Source organism: Periplaneta americana, chromosome 3, assembly GCF_040183065.1.
Source record: "Periplaneta americana isolate PAMFEO1 chromosome 3, P.americana_PAMFEO1_priV1, whole genome shotgun sequence".
In the NCBI taxonomy this organism is placed as follows: Eukaryota; Metazoa; Arthropoda; class Insecta; order Blattodea; family Blattidae; genus Periplaneta; species Periplaneta americana.
Window position 1 is genome coordinate 118,672,763 of NC_091119.1, and position 10,634 is coordinate 118,683,396.

A 10,634-nucleotide genomic window follows, 5' to 3' on the forward strand; every position below is an offset into this window, starting at 1 on the left:
GATCCATTTCTTGGTTTGAGTTGCACAATGGGCAGTTAGGGGACTGATATATTCCAATTCTATGCAGGTGTTTGACCAAACAATCATGGCCTGTTGCCAATCTAAATGCAGCTACAGACGATTTTCGTGGTAAATCGGGAATTAACTGTGGATTTTGATGCAGGGAGTTCCATTTTTTCCCTTGGGATTGAGTTATCAAATTTAGTTCGTTGAAGTCTAAGTATGTAGATTTAATAAATCTCTTCACAGAGTAATACGTAGATTTAGTAACAGGTCTGTAAGTAGCAGTGCTGCCCTTCTTTGCTAAAGCATCCGCATTCTCGTTTCCCAGGATTCCACAATGGGATGGTATCCATGGGAATATAATTCTTTTATTGAGTGATATTAATTGAGAGAGCATTTTAGTTATTTCTGCTGTTTGAGATGAAGGTGTGTGTGTTTAGAGACGATTGATAGAATAGCTGCTTTGGAGTCTGACAATATAACTGCATTCCTAAATTTATTAATGTGGCATAGAAGATTCCTGAGACATTCACTTATTGCAATGATTTCACCATCAAAACTTGTTGTTCCATATCCAAGGGATCTATAAAGGGAGAAGAGACAGCACGTAACACCTGCACTGGCACCTTGTTCTCTGGAGATCAAGGCTCCGTCGGTGTATAAATGAAGTCAGTTTTGTGGAGGGTACCTAATATTAATTGTCTCTAAAGACAATTGTTTCAGTATTTCAGTGTTTACTTCTGATTTCAGTATTTCTTCTGTTAAATTTAGATTATATTCTATATTTAAAAGAGTTACAGGGTTTGGTTTAATTTGTAAGTTCTCTTTTAAATTCGGAATATTGATTTTCTGTTTTAATTCTTGAACAATGGATATGAAACTTTTTTGAGTTTTCAATCTACAGAAAGGACTGTATGAATGCCAATTGTTTCCTGGTAATCTGATAAGTTTTTCATATTGAATCAGTGCTTTTTCTTCTATTGTCATTTTGATGCTGTTAATATTAGTGAGGAATCTCATAGAATCTATTGGAGTTGTTTTGATTCCACCAGTAATGAGTCTGAGAGCTTGGTTTTGAACATATTCTATGTCGTTTATGAAAGGTGAAGTAATTAAAATTTCTCCGCAGTATGTCAGCACTGGCTGTATAAACATTTTGTATGTAGTGTTCAAAGTATTCCTAGAGCATCCCCATTTCTTTCCTGCTAGTCTTTTTAGAAGGGAGAATCTTTTACGAGCTTTTTCAGACATGTATTTCAAATGGTTGCTCCATGTTAACTTACTATCGAAAATAACTCCAAGATATTTGGATTCATAAGTCCTAGGAAGGTGTTGGCCATTGTATTGGATATTGAATTCTCTTTCTTTTTTACAGAGTGAAAATATTTGGTAGTTACTTTTGCTTAAATTAAGTGTCATCAAATTTGATGTATTCTATTCATGTAGTTGATTTAGAGCTTTAAGAGCAGAATTTTGAATTTTGTCTCTATGTCCGTAAGATCCGGAAGTCCACAAAACTATATCATCTGCAAATAGTGCTGTTTTCATGTTTGATTCCTCTAATAGGGAGGGTAAGTCATTTATATAAATATTGAATAAAGTTCTGCTGAGGACAGCGCCCTGAGGTAGACCTTGATATGTTTGTCTGTAACTAGAAAGTGAGTTATTGAATTTAGTGGCAATGAATCTTTGACTAAGGAATTCTGATATCCATCTGAACATATTGCTGGAAATACCTAATTTCTGGAGTTTTAGTAATAATTTATTTCTCCAAACAGAGTCATATGCTAACTGAAAGTCGATAAATATTGCCAAGGTATCTTCTTTCTTGTTAAAACTGTCTTTTATTTCTTGGCCGAGGCATATGACTTGTTCATTGGTAGAGTGTAGTTGTCGAAAACTGGCCTGTCTTGGTGATAAAAGATTATGGGATTCTAAATACCAAGTTAATCTGTTGGAGATCATGGACTCCATGGTTTTTGCTATCATGCTTAATAGTGCTATTGGTCGATAACTATTAACATCATGAGCAGGTTTCCCTTTTTTGTGAATTGGTACAATGATTGCTTTTTTCCAAGCTGCAGGAATTGAGGTGTTTCATGATAAATTGAAAATGGATGAAAGTACAGACTTGGCTTTTTCCCCCAGATGTTAAAAAAATTCGGAATGAATGTTGTCGGGGCCGGGAGATTTCTTGGTTTTTAAATTTTGTATAGCTAGAGTTAATTCTTTGGAAGTAAAATTTTGATGAAATATTTCAGGTTTTGTACTAGTAATATTGTTTATTATTTTTATGTAAATCTCTTTTGATAAATTTGTCAGTTTTTTTGATATTGGGATGTAATCTGTGAGAGTTTGAGTAGTATTTATTAAATGTGTTTGCTATATCTCTACTATCTGTTAGTGTTTTGTTATTATGAATAATAGGTTGGCTAGTATTTTCCTGTGTATTGGAAATATTCTTCAGAAATTTATGTTTTAGCGCTATCGGTTCTGTAATTAATATTTTCAATAAATTTATTGAAACTGTTCTTTTTTGCTGTTATGATTGCTTTTTTAAGAATGGCAGTCTTCTTCCTCCAATCTTGAGTATCTTCTGGTGTTTTGCTATGTTCTGCTTTGGTTCTTGCTTTATCTATATCTTGTTTCAATAAATTCAGGTTTTCTGTCCAGAATGGGGTGTATTTTTTTGGTTTTCCTCGTGGAATGTGCTTTTTTGCAATTTTAAGAAGAGATTCACAGAAATATTTGTTCAATCTATCTGAGTTTGTATTTTCCATTAGTGGTGTGTTGACCTTGAGGTGTTCGTCGAGTTCTGTTGTAAATTCCTCACTAATATTAACAGCATCAAAATGACAATAGAAGAAAAAGCACTAATTCAATATGAAAAACTTATCAGATTACCAGGAAACAATTGGCATTCATACAGTCCTCTCTGTAGATTGAAAACTCAAAAAAGTTTCATATCCATTGTTCAAGAATTAAAACAGAAAATCAATATCCCGAATTTAAAAGAAAACTTACAGATTAAACCAAATCCTTTAACTCTATTAAATATAGAATATAATCTAAATTTGACAGAAGAAATACTGAAATCAGAAGTAAACATTGAAATACTAAAACCATTGTCTTTAGAGACAATTAATATTAGGTACCCTCCACAAAACTGGCTCCATTTATACACTGACGGATCCTTGATCTCCAGAGAACAAGGTGCCAGTGCAGGTGTTACGTGCTGTCTCTTCTCCCTTTATAGATCTCTTGGGTATGGAACAACAAGTTTTGATGGTGAAATCATTGCAATAAGTGAAAGTCTCAGGAATCTTCTATGCCACATCAATAAATTTAAGAATGCAGTTATATTATCAGACTCCAAAGCAGCTTAGTCTCTAAACACACATCTTCCTCTTAAACAGCAGAAATAACTAAAATGCTCTCTCAATTAATAATCACTCAATAAAAGAATTGTATTCCCATAGATACCATCCCACTGTGGAATCCTGGGAAACGAGAATGCGGATGCTTTAGCAAAGAAGGGCGGCACTGCTACTTACAGACCTGTTACTAAATCTACGTATTACTCTGTGAAAAGATTTATTAAATCTACATACTTAGACTTCAACGAACTAAATTTGATAACACAATCTCAAGGGAAAAAATGGAACTCTCTGCATCATAATCCACAGTTAATTCCCGATTTACCACGAAAATCGTCTGTAGCTGCATTTAGATTGGCAACAGGCCATGATTGTTAGGCCAAACACCTGCACAGAATTGGAATATATCAGTCCCCTAACTGCACATTGTGCAACTCAAACCAAGAAATGGATTCGGAACACCTCAAAATCTGTGCTTCAGTGGCTGGCCATCATAATATCTTTGAAAAATATTGGAATGCAAGAGGTCAAATGACTTTATTGTCAAACGCCTGGTATTAGAAAACAACAACAACAATAATTAGAGAATTCATATTTCTCACGATTAAAATATAATTTTTGCAATAATTTTTTTTTTTCGCTTTATGAACAGGGAAAGCAACATTTCGCTTGCATTTCATGTAGGGTGCGCCACTGGGGAAGAAGGAACATAATCGCTCATAATTGAGTGGTCATGAAGCCCTCCTCAAGTAGTATTTGCCACTTGACATCCCCATAATTTATGTTTAGAATAATTTATGTCTTCGACAGTTATTCTTTTTCTTGTATTCATGAATATAGAAATGTCATTGGTGGAAAGGGTACCGGGAGCATTATACATCACAATAAAATGACTGTCTCGTTATTTATGTGTAAAGACGTGTAAAGATATTGCCGTGGCTTTCAATCTTGTAAATTGTGAGAATGGATTGATTTCTCCGCCAGAATTGCTGTTCCTCCCCCCACTCCACTCACATCTTGGTCTTATTCAGGAACTACAGTTCTGTCGGAGAGGTCAATTTTATAATTAGTACCGGTAATGTGAAACTTATTGGAAAGGCAGAGATGTGTTTCCGGTATGGGCGTTATTTTAATATTACTTGTTTTTATACGTCTGAGGTAGTGTTTTTTTTTATTTTCAAGTCCTCTAGCATTCCATGCAAGGACGTGAAACTTACCAGAAATGATTCTGCCAGACATTGGTCCATTTCTTAGTTTCGTCTGAATGGTCAGGTATTGCATTAATGCTCGCACCATCCTGTGAAATGCAGGATAGCCAGCTAGATGGACACTTAAAAAGTTTCAAGAACTTGAAACATTAGAGATAGAGTGAACCACGGATCTTATGTCCTGGCCTGCATTCAGAAAGTGTTGGTCCATTCCCTATTAGTTCAGGGATAGTGAACAGGTTGTGGGGGAGGGGGGGACTAATGACGACTTGCTTGTGGTAGCTGTCGTCGGCACGAGGTAATCACTTGTGCAGAGTTGCGAGGAAAGATTATAAATCTCTGGGGGGTGATTTGTGTCACAGTTTGGGTAAATTAGGGATTTACAAGTCTCTGTTGATGCTGGTATTAGTTCTTATGGGTGATGAATTCCTAAATATTGTTGGGTGCTTGCCCTGATAGTTGGATTGAGCATATTGATGTCAAGTGTCCTTGGGCACACTTATGGCAGCGAAGTGGGACAAGCAGTGTGCCTGAACCTCCAGCAACACAAGTACTGGAGTGTCTTGTGGTCTGTATGGCTCAAATCTGACAGACAAAAACAACAACATTTTCATCTATCTGCGACTGCTTATTCAATATATTCGCAGCAACCCTCCATATATGGAGGCAGTCTCCTCACCATGTCGTGGTGATAGGGACCCACAATACATGAGGAATGTACGCATTAAGGGGGGGGGGAAACATTTTTTTGCATAGCCTACAAATCTGGGCCCTAGTTATTAATGCTAAGTTCTTAATAAAAATAATATTACAATGCATTTAAAAGCCACGAGCATAGCTCAGATGGTTGAGACGTTTGCCTGCCAATCTGACTGTGCTCGGACGTGAGTTCGATTCCATTTGGGCTGATTACCTGGTTGGTTTTTTCCGAAGTTTTCTCCAACCATAAGGCAAATGTCGGGTAATTTATGACGAATGCTTGGTCTCATCTTGCCAAATACCATCTCGCTATCACCAATCCCATTGAAGCTAAATGATCTAGTAGTTGATACAGCGTCATTAAATAACAAATAAAAAAATATGTTTCAAGCATATATCTGCTCATAAATTAACTTTTACATTTTTTTAGCAAAACATGTTTCAGAGTCTCACAGAGCTGTATGACATATCAATGGATTGATATATTTTTTATTAGGTTGGGATAAAATTCTTCTGTAGACATTATTAAGCATTCGTTAATGATATCTCCATCATCAACATTTCTGCGAAACTTTGTTGAATGTAAACAATAACAAATTCGGTAACTGAGCCAGTAAGCTAGCTCACTATATATATTCTGTTCCTCAGTGTCACTTTAAAAAAGCAAATATATTTAAAATGTAATAAATAAATTGAGGGGTGATGATGACAGTGATGAAAATAGTACCGGTAATAATAATAATAATCCAATTTCATTTCTTTCATGAGATAATTTTGCTCATAACTGCTGTGACCAAATATCCCCTCCAAAGAGTTATTTAAAATCAATTTAAACCTCTTTTGAAAGCAGTGCTTCTTTGAGTTCATTTATTAATTCCATTTGCTATTCATCTACATAGTCATAATATTATGACAGCCAAGTCGAGGCTCGATCACGCGTCCCGCAGAGGGCGGGGTGCACGAGAAAACGCGTCGAAGAGGGCTGCAGCTGCTAGGATCTGGAGGGGCGTGACGTAAAAGGAGTGATGGCACTCTAGTCGGCGGCAGAGAGGGGGGAGTAAAGCAGCTGGTGACTGAGGAGAGAAATCCAGAGAAGCCTAGATAGGCGCCATCTTCTGGAAATTTCGAGCAATCGTACTTTCTCGTAACTATGGTGTGGTTATAAATTACGACACGCGAGTGAACTTAAGCAGTGTTGTTATAGTCAGTGGACAGCAAGCCAGCCAGTCTTGTGTAGCAGTGAAGCCAGCTTCGAGACCGAAGTTCGACTTGAGTTGTGTCCGTAACTGTGGAGCTGGAAGTCCTGAGTTTGAGTGCAGTGGACCGCAGTTGGGGGACCTGAGTTCGAAGTTCAGCGGATTGTCTCTGAAGGTCTGGGGTTCGAGATACTGTGAACTCGAGTGACTGAGCTAGAAGAACTAGCCAAGGCAAACGAACTGTGAACTGAGAACCGACAGTTCTGATTTGTAAATAGTGCTTTGTGAACATTAGTTAAAATTAACAGTTCATTGTTGTTCTCAATAATCCAAGTAAATTGTCATTGTCGTGTGGAGTGCAAATCCCATTGTTGACGGGAGTAGAATTAAATTGTAGAAAGTGATTATTACTGTTGCTTTGAATAAAAGTTACATTGTTGAGTTGGAATAAATTTACAATATTGTTGGCTGTGATATACAGAGTAATGTCTCATTTCTTTAACATATTTAAAGTCTAGTACCTACATATAAAACATTTTGCACTTCCTTCAAATAGGGTTTCCAACCGTCCGGAATTTTTCTGGATTGTCAGGAAATCAGTCCTCTATGCAGAAAAAAAATTAAATTGTTTTCAGGACGCTTAATGTCTGGAATTTTGTTCACTGGAATATTATATTCTGAAATTTCATCTGATATTTCATTATTAGAGATAAGACGTCGTTTGCAATGGCTACCAAAGACATTTTATAATTATACAATGAATAGAAGCAAAGAGTTTGTAAGTATTATAAGTTCTTTGTATAAAACACAGAAGCGAGTTCATGGCGTTCATTGGTGACATGGCTTGGCAGTAAATCAGCATTTGAATAACTTGAGTGATTCTGATGTGCATCTCTTTAAGAAGGAAGCATTGATATGTATCAGAGAGCCATTGACTATTTGCAAAAATGGTTTGATTACTATTCTTCACTTCTTAAGGAAATAACTTTTCTAAGTCTTAATAATACTTTCATATCTTGATTACACAACTTTTAAATCTATATCACTTCGGAATGTGTATTATTCACACGAGAAAAACATATAATACACATTCCGAAATACTTTCACATTCAGTGTCCTTACTGAAATTGTGAATATATTGCATGTTAATATAGAACTGGACTTTAAAAACGGTGATGCATTGTACCAAGAGTAGTATTGCTTATTGAAAGAGATGATGCCAATACTAAAAGATCTATCAATTCCTCAAGAATGCTGGGACACTGTTTTGAAGACACGTAGTGTGCCTGACTTAAAGAAAACTGCTGAACACATACATGTTCTTCCAATTAGCAATGCTCATGTGGAGCGAGTGTTTTTAAAAAATGAAGAGGCTCTGAACTAATGAGAGGAACCGGATGAGGCCAGAACTTGTAAAATCACAACTCTTAGTAAAGACGAACTTTATTATGTCATGTACCGGTACAGAATTTTTTGTTTATATTACAAAGAACTAATAAACAAAAACAATGGAAGCAACAAGTATTCTTTCAAACATTGTTAATGTAGTGAGTATAGAGACATATATACTTATCAACCTTTGTGCTTTTCAATGTGTACAGACTTATGGTATGTTCTTTAATATAGGGCTACCTGCTACAACCGAATAATAAAACTAGATAATTCTATTTGATTAATTGAGCGTCAAAATACAAATGTATTTATATTGAAATTCATTACAAGTTTATGTGCTTTTTAATTTTTTTAATGTGTCCTGAATTTCTTCCTCTAGAGTTGGCAATTCTACCTTCAAATTCAATACAGAACATATTCTCCCAACGACATTTAAAAGTAGGCATGGTAGATCTGTACATTTGTAGGTTACTGATGTAGCAGTTAACACTGTAACTCCACTTGTCTTGTGGCAGCTGACGTCACATGAGGCTGCTCGACAACTTGTCATGCAAGTGGTCTTGCTGCTCTTTGCACGTAGAATGCTATCGTGCACAGATCTGGTTTAGAAACTCAAGTTTAAAATTATAGGCGAAATCCTTACTTTCTGTATTCTCAAAAATACTCGATTATATATGCCAGATTAGTCATTCTTGAATACGTATAGTCAGCATGGATTTTGCAAAGGAAAATTAACGAATAGTGCAATTGTAAATTTCTTAAAAAGTGTTTATGAAACTCTTGATCTAAAATAAGTAAATGTAGGGTTCTTCCTAGATCTCTGAAGAACATTTGATAATATCACTGCTAGAAAAATGGGCAATTATAGGAACAAGAGTAATGGCGTACAGCTGGTTTAAGTCACAAGCCTATCTAGAAAATAGCCAACAAAGGGTGGCGATAACCCACAAGAATTCAGAGACAAATAAAATTGTTGACCACCCATCTAACAAAAAATCTAATAGATTTTGGGGTTCCACAAAATTCAGTTCTTGGATCAGTATTATTTCTGATTTATACAAACGACTTGGAAGCACACATAACATAATATGGGAACCAATTTTTTATGCAGATGATACTAGTACCTTCATAACAGGACAGGACATAACCACTATAAACCGAATGTAAAGGAAATAGTAAATCAAGTACCGGTACTTCATTGGTTACAACAAAATTGGTTAATAGTGAACAAAGAAAAGACAGTGGTATTAACATTTCCTCATGCGCAAAACAGACACCCTGAATGTCCAGTTACAGAATTTTAAGACAGAACCATTAATTACAGTGACAATACAAAATTTCTAGAGGTATGGTTTGATGAACATTTAAACTGGTATAAGCATACAGAAATAATATAAAACAAACTAAGCAAAATACGTTTTGATATATGACTGCTAAAACGAGTTACATAATTAGAATCTACTCATATTATATATCATACGTACTGTACTTCCATTTGAGGTAATTCTCCAAATAATAAAACTATATTCAAACTATAGAAAAGAACCATTAGGTCAATGGTACAAATCAATCAAAGAGCAAGCTGCAGAGAGTACTTTAAAATTCTGCACATACTACCTCTATGGAGTACTAAAATTACAAACATACTCTGAACATTAAGATAAGTCATTATAACATGCAAAGAAACATAAGACTGATCCCGTACAATGGAACTTCTCGACGACAGCTAACACTGTTGTGTTATTTGGTGCAGCATTATTAAATCGCTGCTCTTTAATGTGGCACATGCTCGGCCCATTCTGAAGCTCTACTCCGTATGCCCAGAAATAATCCTTGACAATAAACACCTTCTCTTCTGTTGTGAAAACCATAATTGCAGAAATCAACACAACACTGAATTCACAATATGTCAAACCATTATATACAATAATTTTTTTGAATTCATTTTTGAGTTCCAATAAGTCAAGTAAGTTATATTCAAATGAGAAAACATGTAAATGTTCAAATGTTCAGTCTTTTGATTTATACTATTGATATATTGCATCATCAAATATTGCAAAATATACTGAGAATTCGAATATAATGTCATCAACATTTTTTTTTTAGGTTGCAAGGGATAGTGAAGTGCATTCCATAACCTCTCCTATCCAAAACCCAACCTCAACCTGCTCGTGGTGCAACCTGCTTTTACAGATGAGGCTCTGGGGACCGAGTATTGGAGGTATAACCACAACATCAGAAATAGAGGAAATGCTATTTCATCTCTTACACTGGCCTGCCACGGCATAGAAATGTTCCACACAAGTGGTGCTTGTGAGAAAGGTCGGTGGACTCTAAAACTCCTCTCGGCCAGGTCCGATGGACCCATTAACCAACGACAGGTGTGGCCCTGCAGTCATACTGGGGGTTTACGTGAGTGGGTGATATAAACCACTATTACAAACAAAAAATTGGTGCCCACTTAAAAAACGGTTACACTTATGCTAATTAACCCTGTGAAGTTCTACCTCATGGATCCATCACAGAGAAATATTGGAGAGCAAGAATGCTAATGGCTTCGTTGCCAAAGCCTGGCATTAGATAACAACAACAACAACATTTTGTTTTTAAACTTCATCAGTGCTTTCAAGTGGGTTAAAAAACATGCAGCTATTATTGAACATGAATTCTGTATACTGATACAGTCTACTCAACAAGTATGGCTATTAAAGAGGTGACGTGTAGAAAACATGCATATGTTGTAAAAATGTAAAATAAAA

At 35.8% G+C, this 10,634-nt stretch overlaps 1 protein-coding gene across 1 annotated transcript in view; it reads right to left on the reverse strand.

The window, feature by feature from the left end:
* The window catches only part of kl-3 (dynein heavy chain 8, axonemal kl-3), a 76,388-nt gene that overhangs the window by 37,171 nt on the left and 28,583 nt on the right, over positions 1-10,634 (reverse strand). The gene's annotated exons all lie outside the window — the stretch shown is intronic.